Raw genomic sequence first — 22,814 nt, forward strand, 5'->3', positions numbered from 1 at the left:
TTATACTCCCCAATAGATGATGGGGGGAAGACATCACTACAACGAAATCAGGTAAAAGGTCCAGTCGGTCAGCGGAGGCCTCAAAATAAATAAGAGGGCAAATTAATTCTTATTTCATGGCCACCTTACCCCAAATGCTTGGCATTATAAGATATTAACTCCCCACCATGAGGTTTAAGTTTCCCAAATGCAGTTACCAACTGTTAATATTTCCCCCAAGATGTTAAGTTTAGGGTCATGCGGTCTGGGCAGGGTCATCTTCCCTTTTAATTCTCCCGTTCTAATAGTGTCTGCCAAGCCAAAGTGGTTAGGTTTAGGGCCATGTGTCTGGTTAAGACCATCCTCCAAATTATCCACATTCTAGTGACACTTTCTTAAGGCAAAATGGTTAGGTTTAGGATCCAGTAGCCTGGGTAGGCTCATCCCACAGGTTATACACAATGAAGATACAAAAAAAGAAATTGTTAAATTCAGATTATTAGATCTTTTTGAAAAAAAACAATTCAATAAACTCAGTAATCTCCATTTGTCCCAAGGAGATGCTGTTTTATGTTTCAAGGAGTAGTCAGTCTGTTTATTAAGAGGTCCTTTTAGGAATCGTGGATGGATGTCAGATACAAATTCCTGGCACAGGCTGGTTAGGTGTTAGGAAACTATAGCTTAGATGTTTTTTAATTCAAACTTTGGTGCACGGTCCTAGGAATTACTGAAGCATCCCATCTCCACTTACTCCGCTCTTCTCCTTCTCTCCAGCATACTCCTCTTCTTCTTGGGTGCGTCTTGTACCTTCTTCCATATGTTGTCAATCATAAAACCATCCCCCAATGTCTTTATTCCCCCCAGGCCATAAGGCAGACTCATTGAAAGTTCCAGCACTGTCACCAATACTAAAAAGGTCCCAAAGCCATATTTCTCCCATGACTCCCTGGAGGGGATGTGACCTCCAAGAGAAAAGGTTTTTATCGTTTTTGATTTTCTTATTCATTTTCAACAATAATCACACTCCATGCAGTTAGTAATTATAATGAATCCTCACACTGTTAGTGTTACACTCTGTTCAAAACAACCTCCATGCAGTTCTGTCATGGGGACCTATGGCAATCAGGGAAACATACTCAATATTGACAAGTAGTCTTTGTATTTTTTTTTTTTTTTTTTTTTTTTTTTTTTTTTTTTTTTTTTTTTTTTTTTTTTTGGTGACATTTTGCTTAGAAATATAATTATGATCTGTTCACAGAATTTATGTTATAAAACAAACAACAGGTTTCCAGACCATTTTTTCTTTTTGAACTTTCTTTATTTCTCACCATACTTTCAAAGCCTGACCTATAATTCTAAAGATTCTCCCTCCCAAAGACATTGGAGTCTTAATTGATTATTTCAAACCATATACTGCATATACTTAATATTGACAATATCAAAGAAATACCAAATGTACTAAAAATTCTACACCCACAAAAGAAATATTTAAAAATGACAATAACATCCTGGCATCAAACTCTCTCCATCTTACTCCGCTGACCGACCGACCAGCCCGGGTTGGCCTGTAGGCTCACGATGCTCAGGGCCTCCTCTGTGCGTTCCCTGAAGTGAGTGGCCACTGTGGAGCGCAGCTGATCTGCCCGTGTGGCATACCGGTGTTGCTGCAAGCGCGCTCCCAAACAGGCCCAAATTCCCCCCACATACATTAGCCCACAATACTACATCGTAAGACCCGCGCTGAGTCGCAGGCCTTCACACCAGCTGTCAAAGATACTTTTAGCCGTCTCACTCGTCCAATGAATGCCATCAGCTGTGGTATGGAAGTATTGTTGAGGTATACACGGTAAATAATTATAATGTGTACTGATGAAGTTATTGATCATAGTGAGATTTGACTGTTGGAGTTTGGATAATGATCTGGAAAAGTGAATGTGGGCTACAAAAATGTCCGCACTCGAAAACACGGCTTTCGCCCCATTCACCACCTTGCGTAGTTGTTTAATTGAGGTCTTCTGGGGGTCCTGATCCTTATTATTAAGGCCTACAGACAAGATCACCATTTCCGCATTTTCACACACCGGCGTCATTTCCAACAGGTTGAAGAAATGGTAAAAGTTCGCACCCGGGTAGCTCTCCACCTGAATCTGATCATTCTCAAAGGGGGGTATTCTATTTAGATTGGAGTCCCCCAAGAAAACTACCGGTTTATCAACTTTGATTCTCCAATCCTGTAATTTCCTACTAGGTCTCGCCCGATGGTACGTAGGTGTATAGTAACCCCCCTCTGCGCCCCTCGTCTCCGCCTCCGCCCCGACCGGCTCTCCCTTTCCTGTGAGCCCGCGCCCGCTATGAGACTCCCTCTGCTTTATTTGCCGTACGGTTTTAAATTCTGCCACCGAGCCCTCGCTCTCATTATCCTCCTCATTCAGGTGAAAATTACTCTTAATATTATAATAGTGGGGATCAGAGCGGTCCAATGAGTCACTGCTCAGGTTTCCCGCCGGCTCCTGCTGTTGCAGGGCCTCAATCGTCATTTCACCCACTACCTTGTCACCTGTTTTAGCAGAGGTTTGGATTTTTACTCGCTTTTGTTGTTTCATTATAGGGTCTGGACCATTCGTCCGGTCTCCTGCGCGAGACGTGGAGCAGGAAACTGAAGGGGTGGCAGGCTCAGATGTCAACCTGTTCGCGGCCGTTAAGGGCAAGTCACAGCGCACAATATTTCTAGGACGCACAGGGGGAGAGCACAAAGAGGCAGGCAGAATGTCATCGGTTTCATCTAAATCAACCACCACGTTTGATCTAATTCTGGCTGTTGTCTCCACCCTACTCCCACCCTCTCCCGTCTTCCCCCCATCTACATTTCTCCCCTTCGGGAGAGCTCCCGCGGTGGCCGGCGCACGGGCATTCACAGTCTGAAGCTCATTCAGCTCTTCTACAATAGTTTTCCTTTTTCCCAACGATAGGTTTTTCTGATAGGAAACATTTTGTATATTACTGCTACTAGCAGTCTGGTTTTTAACCACTGTAGGTAAGGGCGGAAATTCATTATCATCTCTCAGATCAATCGGCATTACCCCCGATCTTCCCCCCCTCTGTACTGTGTTCTGTTCCCGTGTGTGGCCGGCCTCCGAACGGGCCCTCCCTCCACCCTCTTCCCCTGACGATTTGAGCAGAGTTTCAACTGTTGATATTGTAGAAACTCGTAATCGAGCCCCGTATCTTTTAAAAGCCCACGTCTTTGCCACTTGAAATGACACCTCAGTCTTTCTAGTTCCCTTTAAAGATTCAATAATAGTGGCATAATGATCATAAAGAATATCTAGATTTTTGGACATCCAAGAGTCTGTGTTTTGATCAAGTTGCCTCCTAACTTGTTCTGTGGGCGCAGCCGGTTTTATAAAACTAGAGAGCCTGGACACCTGTTTAATCATACCCCTGGGGTACAAGCCCGTGTCGCGTGCTTCTTCAATCACACTTTTATGGTGTACTGTCCGTATTAATTTAAATATATTCTTCGCACTCGTCCTTGTGTCAGTATCAAGTGCACGCCTTGGTGCGGGAGCATCTTGTCCTCCTTGTTGTCTGACACGTCTCATGTTCGGGCGACCCCAACCCTCCCCGTGCCTCGTCCCCTCCCGACCCCCAGCATGCGTAGCCAGACCGTCACCAGACAAACTTTCACCTAAGGTTTCAAAATTATTGTTTTGTACCTTATATTTGTCAGTGGGGAGCTCACCTGAGTTTCTTTGTGTTTGTTGGACCACTCGATTCAGGCTCAGTGATCTCTGCCTCCTCCGTGCTCTTCGCTGGTGGCGTGGAAACGTCCATCCGCCATCCTGCATGTCGTTTTCTGGCAGTCGTGGCGTTTCCGACCGGTGTGCCTCCATCCTGGACCCGAACAATATGGTAGTCCCACCGACCACGGGCGTCCCCGCGTCAGTGTCTGTTGGTCGGTGTAGACTCAAAAGACAAGAGGGTTTAGGTGCACAAACCGATGCCTCGCTCAGATCCAACGCCACCTCTCACTACTCGTTTAGAGTTCACGGTCACTTTACTACAGGTGAAATAAAAACTCCCCACTTTACAGTTGTAAAAAAAGTTTGTCAATTAAAATAGTCTTTCATGTGACTGGGCTAAACAAAGTTACTTGTTGCCCATCTCTGGAAGGGCTAAAAAAAGTCGCCTTTCTTCCATTAAGTTTGGTCTAGCGTTCCCTGACGTTTCGCGGAGTTACCGCTTCTTCAGAGGGATACATGCTACTAGGTGTCCGGAAGGAGCGAGGCATTTAAATACATTTCCTGGGAGATGCCCAAGTCCTGGGCCCCTCCCAGGATTGGTAATCATAGGTTACATGGGTATTACATGTGACCAAATCCCTCCCCAATAAAAGGTGCCCAGGCCTCTCTCTAAAAAAACAACAAAATTAAAAATAAGAATAAAAACCTTTAAAATATCATATGGAATTAATAAGAGAAAATAAAAATAACCATAAAAAATTGTAAAAAGAATATAAACCCATGATATAATTTTTATAATTAAAAACATCATCCTGCTGAGGATGGTTTAATAAAATATATGTATATATGTACACATATAAAAAGACATTATTTTATAAGAAAGAAGGTGAACACAAAATAATATCTTCTAAAAAGCAAGAGGGATGGAAAAAAAACAAAGCTAAAGTTAAGACAAATATAGATCAAATGGGAATGGAGAGGAAAAATATAATTAAAAAACTAGGTAAGGGAGTGGGGTCCGGAGGGAGTCTTAGGGCTGTCGCGGACCGGGGGGAGAACCCGACAACGGGTAACATCCGGAGCAGGAACGTGAAAAACAGGGAAAGAAAGAAAAAAGAAAATACATAAAAAAATCTACAAAAACTAAATAAACAATCAATCCATATTCACCTTCATTCCAAAAATAAAAAGGCTATATAAGGCAACCCATAATAATAAGAACCCTATATTAAAAATGGCTTTTTAAGAGCAATTAAATAAATAATCAGCGAAAACCACAACTTGAAGGGCTGCTTTTCCTATTGCACTAGGACAGCCATTATACTCCCCAATAGATGATGGGGGGAAGACATCACTACAACGAAATCAGGTAAAAGGTCCAGTCGGTCAGCGGAGGCCTCAAAATAAATAAGAGGGCAAATTAATTCTTATTTCATGGCCACCTTACCCCAAATGCTTGGCATTATAAGATATTAACTCCCCACCATGAGGTTTAAGTTTCCCAAATGCAGTTACCAACTGTTAATATTTCCCCCAAGATGTTAAGTTTAGGGTCATGCGGTCTGGGCAGGGTCATCTTCCCTTTTAATTCTCCCGTTCTAATAGTGTCTGCCAAGCCAAAGTGGTTAGGTTTAGGGCCATGTGTCTGGTTAAGACCATCCTCCAAATTATCCACATTCTAGTGACACTTTCTTAAGGCAAAATGGTTAGGTTTAGGATCCAGTAGCCTGGGTAGGCTCATCCCACAGGTTATACACAATGAAGATACAAAAAAAGAAATTGTTAAATTCAGATTATTAGATCTTTTTGAAAAAAAACAATTCAATAAACTCAGTAATCTCCATTTGTCCCAAGGAGATGCTGTTTTATGTTTCAAGGAGTAGTCAGTCTGTTTATTAAGAGGTCCTTTTAGGAATCGTGGATGGATGTCAGATACAAATTCCTGGCACAGGCTGGTTAGGTGTTAGGAAACTATAGCTTAGATGTTTTTTAATTCAAACTTTGGTGCACGGTCCTAGGAATTACTGAAGCATCCCATCTCCACTTACTCCGCTCTTCTCCTTCTCTCCAGCATACTCCTCTTCTTCTTGGGTGCGTCTTGTACCTTCTTCCATATGTTGTCAATCATAAAACCATCCCCCAATGTCTTTATTCCCCCCAGGCCATAAGGCAGACTCATTGAAAGTTCCAGCACTGTCACCAATACTAAAAAGGTCCCAAAGCCATATTTCTCCCATGACTCCCTGGAGGGGATGTGACCTCCAAGAGAAAAGGTTTTTATCGTTTTTGATTTTCTTATTCATTTTCAACAATAATCACACTCCATGCAGTTAGTAATTATAATGAATCCTCACACTGTTAGTGTTACACTCTGTTCAAAACAACCTCCATGCAGTTCTGTCATGGGGACCTATGGCAATCAGGGAAACATACTCAATATTGACAAGTAGTCTTTGTATTTTTTTTTTTTTTTTTTTTTTTTTTTTTTTTGGTGACATTTTGCTTAGAAATATAATTATGATCTGTTCACAGAATTTATGTTATAAAACAAACAACAGGTTTCCAGACCATTTTTTCTTTTTGAACTTTCTTTATTTCTCACCATACTTTCAAAGCCTGACCTATAATTCTAAAGATTCTCCCTCCCAAAGACATTGGAGTCTTAATTGATTATTTCAAACCATATACTGCATATACTTAATATTGACAATATCAAAGAAATACCAAATGTACTAAAAATTCTACACCCACAAAAGAAATATTTAAAAATGACAATAACATCCTGGCATCAAACTCTCTCCATCTTACTCCGCTGACCGACCGACCAGCCCGGGTTGGCCTGTAGGCTCACGATGCTCAGGGCCTCCTCTGTGCGTTCCCTGAAGTGAGTGGCCACTGTGGAGCGCAGCTGATCTGCCCGTGTGGCATACCGGTGTTGCTGCAAGCGCGCTCCCAAACAGGCCCAAATTCCCCCCACATACATTAGCCCACAATACTACATCGTAAGACCCGCGCTGAGTCGCAGGCCTTCACACCAGCTGTCAAAGATACTTTTAGCCGTCTCACTCGTCCAATGAATGCCATCAGCTGTGGTATGGAAGTATTGTTGAGGTATACACGGTAAATAATTATAATGTGTACTGATGAAGTTATTGATCATAGTGAGATTTGACTGTTGGAGTTTGGATAATGATCTGGAAAAGTGAATGTGGGCTACAAAAATGTCCGCACTCGGAAACACGGCTTTCGCCCCATTCACCACCTTGCGTAGTTGTTTAATTGAGGTCTTCTGGGGGTCCTGATCCTTATTATTAAGGCCTACAGACAAGATCACCATTTCCGCATTTTCACACACCGGCGTCATTTCCAACAGGTTGAAGAAATGGTAAAAGTTCGCACCCGGGTAGCTCTCCACCTGAATCTGATCATTCTCAAAGGGGGGTATTCTATTTAGATTGGAGTCCCCCAAGAAAACTACCGGTTTATCAACTTTGATTCTCCAATCCTGTAATTTCCTACTAGGTCTCGCCCGATGGTACGTAGGTGTATAGTAACCCCCCTCTGCGCCCCTCGTCTCCGCCTCCGCCCCGACCGGCTCTCCCTTTCCTGTGAGCCCGCGCCCGCTATGAGACTCCCTCTGCTTTATTTGCCGTACGGTTTTAAATTCTGCCACCGAGCCCTCGCTCTCATTATCCTCCTCATTCAGGTGAAAATTACTCTTAATATTATAATAGTGGGGATCAGAGCGGTCCAATGAGTCACTGCTCAGGTTTCCCGCCGGCTCCTGCTGTTGCAGGGCCTCAATCGTCATTTCACCCACTACCTTGTCACCTGTTTTAGCAGAGGTTTGGATTTTTACTCGCTTTTGTTGTTTCATTATAGGGTCTGGACCATTCGTCCGGTCTCCTGCGCGAGACGTGGAGCAGGAAACTGAAGGGGTGGCAGGCTCAGATGTCAACCTGTTCGCGGCCGTTAAGGGCAAGTCACAGCGCACAATATTTCTAGGACGCACAGGGGGAGAGCACAAAGAGGCAGGCAGAATGTCATCGGTTTCATCTAAATCAACCACCACGTTTGATCTAATTCTGGCTGTTGTCTCCACCCTACTCCCACCCTCTCCCGTCTTCCCCCCATCTACATTTCTCCCCTTCGGGAGAGCTCCCGCGGTGGCCGGCGCACGGGCATTCACAGTCTGAAGCTCATTCAGCTCTTCTACAATAGTTTTCCTTTTTCCCAACGATAGGTTTTTCTGATAGGAAACATTTTGTATATTACTGCTACTAGCAGTCTGGTTTTTAACCACTGTAGGTAAGGGCGGAAATTCATTATCATCTCTCAGATCAATCGGCATTACCCCCGATCTTCCCCCCCTCTGTACTGTGTTCTGTTCCCGTGTGTGGCCGGCCTCCGAACGGGCCCTCCCTCCACCCTCTTCCCCTGACGATTTGAGCAGAGTTTCAACTGTTGATATTGTAGAAACTCGTAATCGAGCCCCGTATCTTTTAAAAGCCCACGTCTTTGCCACTTGAAATGACACCTCAGTCTTTCTAGTTCCCTTTAAAGATTCAATAATAGTGGCATAATGATCATAAAGAATATCTAGATTTTTGGACATCCAAGAGTCTGTGTTTTGATCAAGTTGCCTCCTAACTTGTTCTGTGGGCGCAGCCGGTTTTATAAAACTAGAGAGCCTGGACACCTGTTTAATCATACCCCTGGGGTACAAGCCCGTGTCGCGTGCTTCTTCAATCACACTTTTATGGTGTACTGTCCGTATTAATTTAAATATATTCTTCGCACTCGTCCTTGTGTCAGTATCAAGTGCACGCCTTGGTGCGGGAGCATCTTGTCCTCCTTGTTGTCTGACACGTCTCATGTTCGGGCGACCCCAACCCTCCCCGTGCCTCGTCCCCTCCCGACCCCCAGCATGCGTAGCCAGACCGTCACCAGACAAACTTTCACCTAAGGTTTCAAAATTATTGTTTTGTACCTTATATTTGTCAGTGGGGAGCTCACCTGAGTTTCTTTGTGTTTGTTGGACCACTCGATTCAGGCTCAGTGATCTCTGCCTCCTCCGTGCTCTTCGCTGGTGGCGTGGAAACGTCCATCCGCCATCCTGCATGTCGTTTTCTGGCAGTCGTGGCGTTTCCGACCGGTGTGCCTCCATCCTGGACCCGAACAATATGGTAGTCCCACCGACCACGGGCGTCCCCGCGTCAGTGTCTGTTGGTCGGTGTAGACTCAAAAGACAAGAGGGTTTAGGTGCACAAACCGATGCCTCGCTCAGATCCAACGCCACCTCTCACTACTCGTTTAGAGTTCACGGTCACTTTACTACAGGTGAAATAAAAACTCCCCACTTTACAGTTGTAAAAAAAGTTTGTCAATTAAAATAGTCTTTCATGTGACTGGGCTAAACAAAGTTACTTGTTGCCCATCTCTGGAAGGGCTAAAAAAAGTCGCCTTTCTTCCATTAAGTTTGGTCTAGCGTTCCCTGACGTTTCGCGGAGTTACCGCTTCTTCAGAGGGATACATGCTACTAGGTGTCCGGAAGGAGCGAGGCATTTAAATACATTTCCTGGGAGATGCCCAAGTCCTGGGCCCCTCCCAGGATTGGTAATCATAGGTTACATGGGTATTACATGTGACCAAATCCCTCCCCAATAAAAGGTGCCCAGGCCTCTCTCTAAAAAAACAACAAAATTAAAAATAAGAATAAAAACCTTTAAAATATCATATGGAATTAATAAGAGAAAATAAAAATAACCATAAAAAATTGTAAAAAGAATATAAACCCATGATATAATTTTTATAATTAAAAACATCATCCTGCTGAGGATGGTTTAATAAAATATATGTATATATGTACACATATAAAAAGACATTATTTTATAAGAAAGAAGGTGAACACAAAATAATATCTTCTAAAAAGCAAGAGGGATGGAAAAAAAACAAAGCTAAAGTTAAGACAAATATAGATCAAATGGGAATGGAGAGGAAAAATATAATTAAAAAACTAGGTAAGGGAGTGGGGTCCGGAGGGAGTCTTAGGGCTGTCGCGGACCGGGGGGAGAACCCGACAACGGGTAACATCCGGAGCAGGAACGTGAAAAACAGGGAAAGAAAGAAAAAAGAAAATACATAAAAAAATCTACAAAAACTAAATAAACAATCAATCCATATTCACCTTCATTCCAAAAATAAAAAGGCTATATAAGGCAACCCATAATAATAAGAACCCTATATTAAAAATGGCTTTTTAAGAGCAATTAAATAAATAATCAGCGAAAACCACAACTTGAAGGGCTGCTTTTCCTATTGCACTAGGACAGCCATTATACTCCCCAATAGATGATGGGGGGAAGACATCACTACAACGAAATCAGGTAAAAGGTCCAGTCGGTCAGCGGAGGCCTCAAAATAAATAAGAGGGCAAATTAATTCTTATTTCATGGCCACCTTACCCCAAATGCTTGGCATTATAAGATATTAACTCCCCACCATGAGGTTTAAGTTTCCCAAATGCAGTTACCAACTGTTAATATTTCCCCCAAGATGTTAAGTTTAGGGTCATGCGGTCTGGGCAGGGTCATCTTCCCTTTTAATTCTCCCGTTCTAATAGTGTCTGCCAAGCCAAAGTGGTTAGGTTTAGGGCCATGTGTCTGGTTAAGACCATCCTCCAAATTATCCACATTCTAGTGACACTTTCTTAAGGCAAAATGGTTAGGTTTAGGATCCAGTAGCCTGGGTAGGCTCATCCCACAGGTTATACACAATGAAGATACAAAAAAAGAAATTGTTAAATTCAGATTATTAGATCTTTTTGAAAAAAAACAATTCAATAAACTCAGTAATCTCCATTTGTCCCAAGGAGATGCTGTTTTATGTTTCAAGGAGTAGTCAGTCTGTTTATTAAGAGGTCCTTTTAGGAATCGTGGATGGATGTCAGATACAAATTCCTGGCACAGGCTGGTTAGGTGTTAGGAAACTATAGCTTAGATGTTTTTTAATTCAAACTTTGGTGCACGGTCCTAGGAATTACTGAAGCATCCCATCTCCACTTACTCCGCTCTTCTCCTTCTCTCCAGCATACTCCTCTTCTTCTTGGGTGCGTCTTGTACCTTCTTCCATATGTTGTCAATCATAAAACCATCCCCCAATGTCTTTATTCCCCCCAGGCCATAAGGCAGACTCATTGAAAGTTCCAGCACTGTCACCAATACTAAAAAGGTCCCAAAGCCATATTTCTCCCATGACTCCCTGGAGGGGATGTGACCTCCAAGAGAAAAGGTTTTTATCGTTTTTGATTTTCTTATTCATTTTCAACAATAATCACACTCCATGCAGTTAGTAATTATAATGAATCCTCACACTGTTAGTGTTACACTCTGTTCAAAACAACCTCCATGCAGTTCTGTCATGGGGACCTATGGCAATCAGGGAAACATACTCAATATTGACAAGTAGTCTTTGTATTTTTTTTTTTTTTTTTTTTTTTTTTTTTTTTTTTTTTTTTTTTTTTTTTTTTTTTTGGTGACATTTTGCTTAGAAATATAATTATGATCTGTTCACAGAATTTATGTTATAAAACAAACAACAGGTTTCCAGACCATTTTTTCTTTTTGAACTTTCTTTATTTCTCACCATACTTTCAAAGCCTGACCTATAATTCTAAAGATTCTCCCTCCCAAAGACATTGGAGTCTTAATTGATTATTTCAAACCATATACTGCATATACTTAATATTGACAATATCAAAGAAATACCAAATGTACTAAAAATTCTACACCCACAAAAGAAATATTTAAAAATGACAATAACATCCTGGCATCAAACTCTCTCCATCTTACTCCGCTGACCGACCGACCAGCCCGGGTTGGCCTGTAGGCTCACGATGCTCAGGGCCTCCTCTGTGCGTTCCCTGAAGTGAGTGGCCACTGTGGAGCGCAGCTGATCTGCCCGTGTGGCATACCGGTGTTGCTGCAAGCGCGCTCCCAAACAGGCCCAAATTCCCCCCACATACATTAGCCCACAATACTACATCGTAAGACCCGCGCTGAGTCGCAGGCCTTCACACCAGCTGTCAAAGATACTTTTAGCCGTCTCACTCGTCCAATGAATGCCATCAGCTGTGGTATGGAAGTATTGTTGAGGTATACACGGTAAATAATTATAATGTGTACTGATGAAGTTATTGATCATAGTGAGATTTGACTGTTGGAGTTTGGATAATGATCTGGAAAAGTGAATGTGGGCTACAAAAATGTCCGCACTCGGAAACACGGCTTTCGCCCCATTCACCACCTTGCGTAGTTGTTTAATTGAGGTCTTCTGGGGGTCCTGATCCTTATTATTAAGGCCTACAGACAAGATCACCATTTCCGCATTTTCACACACCGGCGTCATTTCCAACAGGTTGAAGAAATGGTAAAAGTTCGCACCCGGGTAGCTCTCCACCTGAATCTGATCATTCTCAAAGGGGGGTATTCTATTTAGATTGGAGTCCCCCAAGAAAACTACCGGTTTATCAACTTTGATTCTCCAATCCTGTAATTTCCTACTAGGTCTCGCCCGATGGTACGTAGGTGTATAGTAACCCCCCTCTGCGCCCCTCGTCTCCGCCTCCGCCCCGACCGGCTCTCCCTTTCCTGTGAGCCCGCGCCCGCTATGAGACTCCCTCTGCTTTATTTGCCGTACGGTTTTAAATTCTGCCACCGAGCCCTCGCTCTCATTATCCTCCTCATTCAGGTGAAAATTACTCTTAATATTATAATAGTGGGGATCAGAGCGGTCCAATGAGTCACTGCTCAGGTTTCCCGCCGGCTCCTGCTGTTGCAGGGCCTCAATCGTCATTTCACCCACTACCTTGTCACCTGTTTTAGCAGAGGTTTGGATTTTTACTCGCTTTTGTTGTTTCATTATAGGGTCTGGACCATTCGTCCGGTCTCCTGCGCGAGACGTGGAGCAGGAAACTGAAGGGGTGGCAGGCTCAGATGTCAACCTGTTCGCGGCCGTTAAGGGCAAGTCACAGCGCACAATATTTCTAGGACGCACAGGGGGAGAGCACAAAGAGGCAGGCAGAATGTCATCGGTTTCATCTAAATCAACCACCACGTTTGATCTAATTCTGGCTGTTGTCTCCACCCTACTCCCACCCTCTCCCGTCTTCCCCCCATCTACATTTCTCCCCTTCGGGAGAGCTCCCGCGGTGGCCGGCGCACGGGCATTCACAGTCTGAAGCTCATTCAGCTCTTCTACAATAGTTTTCCTTTTTCCCAACGATAGGTTTTTCTGATAGGAAACATTTTGTATATTACTGCTACTAGCAGTCTGGTTTTTAACCACTGTAGGTAAGGGCGGAAATTCATTATCATCTCTCAGATCAATCGGCATTACCCCCGATCTTCCCCCCCTCTGTACTGTGTTCTGTTCCCGTGTGTGGCCGGCCTCCGAACGGGCCCTCCCTCCACCCTCTTCCCCTGACGATTTGAGCAGAGTTTCAACTGTTGATATTGTAGAAACTCGTAATCGAGCCCCGTATCTTTTAAAAGCCCACGTCTTTGCCACTTGAAATGACACCTCAGTCTTTCTAGTTCCCTTTAAAGATTCAATAATAGTGGCATAATGATCATAAAGAATATCTAGATTTTTGGACATCCAAGAGTCTGTGTTTTGATCAAGTTGCCTCCTAACTTGTTCTGTGGGCGCAGCCGGTTTTATAAAACTAGAGAGCCTGGACACCTGTTTAATCATACCCCTGGGGTACAAGCCCGTGTCGCGTGCTTCTTCAATCACACTTTTATGGTGTACTGTCCGTATTAATTTAAATATATTCTTCGCACTCGTCCTTGTGTCAGTATCAAGTGCACGCCTTGGTGCGGGAGCATCTTGTCCTCCTTGTTGTCTGACACGTCTCATGTTCGGGCGACCCCAACCCTCCCCGTGCCTCGTCCCCTCCCGACCCCCAGCATGCGTAGCCAGACCGTCACCAGACAAACTTTCACCTAAGGTTTCAAAATTATTGTTTTGTACCTTATATTTGTCAGTGGGGAGCTCACCTGAGTTTCTTTGTGTTTGTTGGACCACTCGATTCAGGCTCAGTGATCTCTGCCTCCTCCGTGCTCTTCGCTGGTGGCGTGGAAACGTCCATCCGCCATCCTGCATGTCGTTTTCTGGCAGTCGTGGCGTTTCCGACCGGTGTGCCTCCATCCTGGACCCGAACAATATGGTAGTCCCACCGACCACGGGCGTCCCCGCGTCAGTGTCTGTTGGTCGGTGTAGACTCAAAAGACAAGAGGGTTTAGGTGCACAAACCGATGCCTCGCTCAGATCCAACGCCACCTCTCACTACTCGTTTAGAGTTCACGGTCACTTTACTACAGGTGAAATAAAAACTCCCCACTTTACAGTTGTAAAAAAAGTTTGTCAATTAAAATAGTCTTTCATGTGACTGGGCTAAACAAAGTTACTTGTTGCCCATCTCTGGAAGGGCTAAAAAAAGTCGCCTTTCTTCCATTAAGTTTGGTCTAGCGTTCCCTGACGTTTCGCGGAGTTACCGCTTCTTCAGAGGGATACATGCTACTAGGTGTCCGGAAGGAGCGAGGCATTTAAATACATTTCCTGGGAGATGCCCAAGTCCTGGGCCCCTCCCAGGATTGGTAATCATAGGTTACATGGGTATTACATGTGACCAAATCCCTCCCCAATAAAAGGTGCCCAGGCCTCTCTCTAAAAAAACAACAAAATTAAAAATAAGAATAAAAACCTTTAAAATATCATATGGAATTAATAAGAGAAAATAAAAATAACCATAAAAAATTGTAAAAAGAATATAAACCCATGATATAATTTTTATAATTAAAAACATCATCCTGCTGAGGATGGTTTAATAAAATATATGTATATATGTACACATATAAAAAGACATTATTTTATAAGAAAGAAGGTGAACACAAAATAATATCTTCTAAAAAGCAAGAGGGATGGAAAAAAAACAAAGCTAAAGTTAAGACAAATATAGATCAAATGGGAATGGAGAGGAAAAATATAATTAAAAAACTAGGTAAGGGAGTGGGGTCCGGAGGGAGTCTTAGGGCTGTCGCGGACCGGGGGGAGAACCCGACAACGGGTAACATCCGGAGCAGGAACGTGAAAAACAGGGAAAGAAAGAAAAAAGAAAATACATAAAAAAATCTACAAAAACTAAATAAACAATCAATCCATATTCACCTTCATTCCAAAAATAAAAAGGCTATATAAGGCAACCCATAATAATAAGAACCCTATATTAAAAATGGCTTTTTAAGAGCAATTAAATAAATAATCAGCGAAAACCACAACTTGAAGGGCTGCTTTTCCTATTGCACTAGGACAGCCATTATACTCCCCAATAGATGATGGGGGGAAGACATCACTACAACGAAATCAGGTAAAAGGTCCAGTCGGTCAGCGGAGGCCTCAAAATAAATAAGAGGGCAAATTAATTCTTATTTCATGGCCACCTTACCCCAAATGCTTGGCATTATAAGATATTAACTCCCCACCATGAGGTTTAAGTTTCCCAAATGCAGTTACCAACTGTTAATATTTCCCCCAAGATGTTAAGTTTAGGGTCATGCGGTCTGGGCAGGGTCATCTTCCCTTTTAATTCTCCCGTTCTAATAGTGTCTGCCAAGCCAAAGTGGTTAGGTTTAGGGCCATGTGTCTGGTTAAGACCATCCTCCAAATTATCCACATTCTAGTGACACTTTCTTAAGGCAAAATGGTTAGGTTTAGGATCCAGTAGCCTGGGTAGGCTCATCCCACAGGTTATACACAATGAAGATACAAAAAAAGAAATTGTTAAATTCAGATTATTAGATCTTTTTGAAAAAAAACAATTCAATAAACTCAGTAATCTCCATTTGTCCCAAGGAGATGCTGTTTTATGTTTCAAGGAGTAGTCAGTCTGTTTATTAAGAGGTCCTTTTAGGAATCGTGGATGGATGTCAGATACAAATTCCTGGCACAGGCTGGTTAGGTGTTAGGAAACTATAGCTTAGATGTTTTTTAATTCAAACTTTGGTGCACGGTCCTAGGAATTACTGAAGCATCCCATCTCCACTTACTCCGCTCTTCTCCTTCTCTCCAGCATACTCCTCTTCTTCTTGGGTGCGTCTTGTACCTTCTTCCATATGTTGTCAATCATAAAACCATCCCCCAATGTCTTTATTCCCCCCAGGCCATAAGGCAGACTCATTGAAAGTTCCAGCACTGTCACCAATACTAAAAAGGTCCCAAAGCCATATTTCTCCCATGACTCCCTGGAGGGGATGTGACCTCCAAGAGAAAAGGTTTTTATCGTTTTTGATTTTCTTATTCATTTTCAACAATAATCACACTCCATGCAGTTAGTAATTATAATGAATCCTCACACTGTTAGTGTTACACTCTGTTCAAAACAACCTCCATGCAGTTCTGTCATGGGGACCTATGGCAATCAGGGAAACATACTCAATATTGACAAGTAGTCTTTGTATTTTTTTTTTTTTTTTTTTTTTTTTTTTTTTTTTTTTTTTTTTTTTTTTTTTTTTTTTGGTGACATTTTGCTTAGAAATATAATTATGATCTGTTCACAGAATTTATGTTATAAAACAAACAACAGGTTTCCAGACCATTTTTTCTTTTTGAACTTTCTTTATTTCTCACCATACTTTCAAAGCCTGACCTATAATTCTAAAGATTCTCCCTCCCAAAGACATTGGAGTCTTAATTGATTATTTCAAACCATATACTGCATATACTTAATATTGACAATATCAAAGAAATACCAAATGTACTAAAAATTCTACACCCACAAAAGAAATATTTAAAAATGACAATAACATCCTGGCATCAAACTCTCTCCATCTTACTCCGCTGACCGACCGACCAGCCCGGGTTGGCCTGTAGGCTCACGATGCTCAGGGCCTCCTCTGTGCGTTCCCTGAAGTGAGTGGCCACTGTGGAGCGCAGCTGATCTGCCCGTGTGGCATACCGGTGTTGCTGCAAGCGCGCTCCCAAACAGGCCCAAATTCCCCCCACATACATTAGCCCACAATACTACATCGTAAGACCCGCGCTGAGTCGCAGGCCTTCACACCAGCTGTCAAAGATACTTTTAGCCGTCTCACTCGTCCAATGAATGCCATCAGCTGTGGTATGGAAGTATTGTTGAGGTATACACGGTAAATAATTATAATGTGTACTGATGAAGTTATTGATCATAGTGAGATTTGACTGTTGGAGTTTGGATAATGATCTGGAAAAGTGAATGTGGGCTACAAAAATGTCCGCACTCGAAAACACGGCTTTCGCCCCATTCACCACCTTGCGTAGTTGTTTAATTGAGGTCTTCTGGGGGTCCTGATCCTTATTATTAAGGCCTACAGACAAGATCACCATTTCCGCATTTTCACACACCGGCGTCATTTCCAACAGGTTGAAGAAATGGTAAAAGTTCGCACCCGGGTAGCTCTCCACCTGAATCTGATCATTCTCAAAGGGGGGTATTCTATTTAGATTGGAGTCCCCCAAGAAAACTACCGGTTTATCAACTTTGATTCTCCAATCCTGTAATTTCCTACTAGGTCTCGCCCGATGGTACGTAGGTGTATAGTAACCCCCCTCTGCGCCCCTCGTCTCCGCCTCCGCCCCGACCGGCTCTCCCTTTCCTGTGAGCCCGCGCCCGCTATGAGACTCCCTCTGCTTTATTTGCCGTACGGTTTTAAATTCTGCCACCGAGCCCTCGCTCTCATTATCCTCCTCATTCAGGTGAAAATTACTCTTAATATTATAATAGTGGGGATCAGAGCGGTCCAATGAGTCACTGCTCAGGTTTCCCGCCGGCTCCTGCTGTTGCAGGGCCTCAATCGTCATTTCACCCACTACCTTGTCACCTGTTTTAGCAGAGGTTTGGATTTTTACTCGCTTTTGTTGTTTCATTATAGGGTCTGGACCATTCGTCCGGTCTCCTGCGCGAGACGTGGAGCAGGAAACTGAAGGGGTGGCAGGCTCAGATGTCAACCTGTTCGCGGCCGTTAAGGGCAAGTCACAGCGCACAATATTTCTAGGACGCACAGGGGGAGAGCACAAAGAGGCAGGCAGAATGTCATCGGTTTCATCTAAATCAACCACCACGTTTGATCTAATTCTGGCTGTTGTCTCCACCCTACTCCCACCCTCTCCCGTCTTCCCCCCATCTACATTTCTCCCCTTCGGGAGAGCTCCCGCGGTGGCCGGCGCACGGGCATTCACAGTCTGAAGCTCATTCAGCTCTTCTACAATAGTTTTCCTTTTTCCCAACGATAGGTTTTTCTGATAGGAAACATTTTGTATATTACTGCTACTAGCAGTCTGGTTTTTAACCACTGTAGGTAAGGGCGGAAATTCATTATCATCTCTCAGATCAATCGGCATTACCCCCGATCTTCCCCCCCTCTGTACTGTGTTCTGTTCCCGTGTGTGGCCGGCCTCCGAACGGGCCCTCCCTCCACCCTCTTCCCCTGACGATTTGAGCAGAGTTTCAACTGTTGATATTGTAGAAACTCGTAATCGAGCCCCGTATCTTTTAAAAGCCCACGTCTTTGCCACTTGAAATGACACCTCAGTCTTTCTAGTTCCCTTTAAAGATTCAATAATAGTGGCATAATGATCATAAAGAATATCTAGATTTTTGGACATCCAAGAGTCTGTGTTTTGATCAAGTTGCCTCCTAACTTGTTCTGTGGGCGCAGCCGGTTTTATAAAACTAGAGAGCCTGGACACCTGTTTAATCATACCCCTGGGGTACAAGCCCGTGTCGCGTGCTTCTTCAATCACACTTTTATGGTGTACTGTCCGTATTAATTTAAATATATTCTTCGCACTCGTCCTTGTGTCAGTATCAAGTGCACGCCTTGGTGCGGGAGCATCTTGTCCTCCTTGTTGTCTGACACGTCTCATGTTCGGGCGACCCCAACCCTCCCCGTGCCTCGTCCCCTCCCGACCCCCAGCATGCGTAGCCAGACCGTCACCAGACAAACTTTCACCTAAGGTTTCAAAATTATTGTTTTGTACCTTATATTTGTCAGTGGGGAGCTCACCTGAGTTTCTTTGTGTTTGTTGGACCACTCGATTCAGGCTCAGTGATCTCTGCCTCCTCCGTGCTCTTCGCTGGTGGCGTGGAAACGTCCATCCGCCATCCTGCATGTCGTTTTCTGGCAGTCGTGGCGTTTCCGACCGGTGTGCCTCCATCCTGGACCCGAACAATATGGTAGTCCCACCGACCACGGGCGTCCCCGCGTCAGTGTCTGTTGGTCGGTGTAGACTCAAAAGACAAGAGGGTTTAGGTGCACAAACCGATGCCTCGCTCAGATCCAACGCCACCTCTCACTACTCGTTTAGAGTTCACGGTCACTTTACTACAGGTGAAATAAAAACTCCCCACTTTACAGTTGTAAAAAAAGTTTGTCAATTAAAATAGTCTTTCATGTGACTGGGCTAAACAAAGTTACTTGTTGCCCATCTCTGGAAGGGCTAAAAAAAGTCGCCTTTCTTCCATTAAGTTTGGTCTAGCGTTCCCTGACGTTTCGCGGAGTTACCGCTTCTTCAGAGGGATACATGCTACTAGGTGTCCGGAAGGAGCGAGGCATTTAAATACATTTCCTGGGAGATGCCCAAGTCCTGGGCCCCTCCCAGGATTGGTAATCATAGGTTACATGGGTATTACATGTGACCAAATCCCTCCCCAATAAAAGGTGCCCAGGCCTCTCTCTAAAAAAACAACAAAATTAAAAATAAGAATAAAAACCTTTAAAATATCATATGGAATTAATAAGAGAAAATAAAAATAACCATAAAAAATTGTAAAAAGAATATAAACCCATGATATAATTTTTATAATTAAAAACATCATCCTGCTGAGGATGGTTTAATAAAATATATGTATATATGTACACATATAAAAAGACATTATTTTATAAGAAAGAAGGTGAACACAAAATAATATCTTCTAAAAAGCAAGAGGGATGGAAAAAAAACAAAGCTAAAGTTAAGACAAATATAGATCAAATGGGAATGGAGAGGAAAAATATAATTAAAAAACTAGGTAAGGGAGTGGGGTCCGGAGGGAGTCTTAGGGCTGTCGCGGACCGGGGGGAGAACCCGACAACGGGTAACATCCGGAGCAGGAACGTGAAAAACAGGGAAAGAAAGAAAAAAGAAAATACATAAAAAAATCTACAAAAACTAAATAAACAATCAATCCATATTCACCTTCATTCCAAAAATAAAAAGGCTATATAAGGCAACCCATAATAATAAGAACCCTATATTAAAAATGGCTTTTTAAGAGCAATTAAATAAATAATCAGCGAAAACCACAACTTGAAGGGCTGCTTTTCCTATTGCACTAGGACAGCCATTATACTCCCCAATAGATGATGGGGGGAAGACATCACTACAACGAAATCAGGTAAAAGGTCCAGTCGGTCAGCGGAGGCCTCAAAATAAATAAGAGGGCAAATTAATTCTTATTTCATGGCCACCTTACCCCAAATGCTTGGCATTATAAGATATTAACTCCCCACCATGAGGTTTAAGTTTCCCAAATGCAGTTACCAACTGTTAATATTTCCCCCAAGATGTTAAGTTTAGGGTCATGCGGTCTGGGCAGGGTCATCTTCCCTTTTAATTCTCCCGTTCTAATAGTGTCTGCCAAGCCAAAGTGGTTAGGTTTAGGGCCATGTGTCTGGTTAAGACCATCCTCCAAATTATCCACATTCTAGTGACACTTTCTTAAGGCAAAATGGTTAGGTTTAGGATCCAGTAGCCTGGGTAGGCTCATCCCACAGGTTATACACAATGAAGATACAAAAAAAGAAATTGTTAAATTCAGATTATTAGATCTTTTTGAAAAAAAACAATTCAATAAACTCAGTAATCTCCATTTGTCCCAAGGAGATGCTGTTTTATGTTTCAAGGAGTAGTCAGTCTGTTTATTAAGAGGTCCTTTTAGGAATCGTGGATGGATGTCAGATACAAATTCCTGGCACAGGCTGGTTAGGTGTTAGGAAACTATAGCTTAGATGTTTTTTAATTCAAACTTTGGTGCACGGTCCTAGGAATTACTGAAGCATCCCATCTCCACTTACTCCGCTCTTCTCCTTCTCTCCAGCATACTCCTCTTCTTCTTGGGTGCGTCTTGTACCTTCTTCCATATGTTGTCAATCATAAAACCATCCCCCAATGTCTTTATTCCCCCCAGGCCATAAGGCAGACTCATTGAAAGTTCCAGCACTGTCACCAATACTAAAAAGGTCCCAAAGCCATATTTCTCCCATGACTCCCTGGAGGGGATGTGACCTCCAAGAGAAAAGGTTTTTATCGTTTTTGATTTTCTTATTCATTTTCAACAATAATCACACTCCATGCAGTTAGTAATTATAATGAATCCTCACACTGTTAGTGTTACACTCTGTTCAAAACAACCTCCATGCAGTTCTGTCATGGGGACCTATGGCAATCAGGGAAACATACTCAATATTGACAAGTAGTCTTTGTATTTTTTTTTTTTTTTTTTTTTTTTTTTTTTTTTTTTTTTTTTTTTTTTTTTTTTTTTTTTTTTTTTTGGTGACATTTTGCTTAGAAATATAATTATGATCTGTTCACAGAATTTATGTTATAAAACAAACAACAGGTTTCCAGACCATTTTTTCTTTTTGAACTTTCTTTATTTCTCACCATACTTTCAAAGCCTGACCTATAATTCTAAAGATTCTCCCTCCCAAAGACATTGGAGTCTTAATTGATTATTTCAAACCATATACTGCATATACTTAATATTGACAATATCAAAGAAATACCAAATGTACTAAAAATTCTACACCCACAAAAGAAATATTTAAAAATGACAATAACATCCTGGCATCAAACTCTCTCCATCTTACTCCGCTGACCGACCGACCAGCCCGGGTTGGCCTGTAGGCTCACGATGCTCAGGGCCTCCTCTGTGCGTTCCCTGAAGTGAGTGGCCACTGTGGAGCGCAGCTGATCTGCCCGTGTGGCATACCGGTGTTGCTGCAAGCGCGCTCCCAAACAGGCCCAAATTCCCCCCACATACATTAGCCCACAATACTACATCGTAAGACCCGCGCTGAGTCGCAGGCCTTCACACCAGCTGTCAAAGATACTTTTAGCCGTCTCACTCGTCCAATGAATGCCATCAGCTGTGGTATGGAAGTATTGTTGAGGTATACACGGTAAATAATTATAATGTGTACTGATGAAGTTATTGATCATAGTGAGATTTGACTGTTGGAGTTTGGATAATGATCTGGAAAAGTGAATGTGGGCTACAAAAATGTCCGCACTCGAAAACACGGCTTTCGCCCCATTCACCACCTTGCGTAGTTGTTTAATTGAGGTCTTCTGGGGGTCCTGATCCTTATTATTAAGGCCTACAGACAAGATCACCATTTCCGCATTTTCACACACCGGCGTCATTTCCAACAGGTTGAAGAAATGGTAAAAGTTCGCACCCGGGTAGCTCTCCACCTGAATCTGATCATTCTCAAAGGGGGGTATTCTATTTAGATTGGAGTCCCCCAAGAAAACTACCGGTTTATCAACTTTGATTCTCCAATCCTGTAATTTCCTACTAGGTCTCGCCCGATGGTACGTAGGTGTATAGTAACCCCCCTCTGCGCCCCTCGTCTCCGCCTCCGCCCCGACCGGCTCTCCCTTTCCTGTGAGCCCGCGCCCGCTATGAGACTCCCTCTGCTTTATTTGCCGTACGGTTTTAAATTCTGCCACCGAGCCCTCGCTCTCATTATCCTCCTCATTCAGGTGAAAATTACTCTTAATATTATAATAGTGGGGATCAGAGCGGTCCAATGAGTCACTGCTCAGGTTTCCCGCCGGCTCCTGCTGTTGCAGGGCCTCAATCGTCATTTCACCCACTACCTTGTCACCTGTTTTAGCAGAGGTTTGGATTTTTACTCGCTTTTGTTGTTTCATTATAGGGTCTGGACCATTCGTCCGGTCTCCTGCGCGAGACGTGGAGCAGGAAACTGAAGGGGTGGCAGGCTCAGATGT

General features: G+C 43.1%; 1 long non-coding RNA gene across 2 annotated transcripts in view; it reads left to right on the plus strand.

Moving 5' to 3' along the window:
• LOC146656498 (uncharacterized) overlaps nucleotides 1-21,343 on the plus strand; it is a 227,714-nt gene extending 206,371 nt beyond the window's left edge. For both annotated transcript variants that reach the window (XR_014914220.1, XR_014914221.1), the window contains exon 4: nucleotides 21,275-21,343. This is a non-coding gene — a long non-coding RNA (uncharacterized LOC146656498). The remainder of the gene's footprint in view (nucleotides 1-21,274) is intronic.
• Nucleotides 21,344-22,814: the final 1,471 nt, after the last annotated feature.

This window comes from Rhamphochromis longiceps, linkage group LG12 (assembly GCF_057381845.1).
Source record: "Rhamphochromis longiceps isolate RC_006_pf linkage group LG12, R_longiceps_female_GT1.1, whole genome shotgun sequence".
NCBI classification, from domain to species: Eukaryota; Metazoa; Chordata; class Actinopteri; order Cichliformes; family Cichlidae; genus Rhamphochromis; species Rhamphochromis longiceps.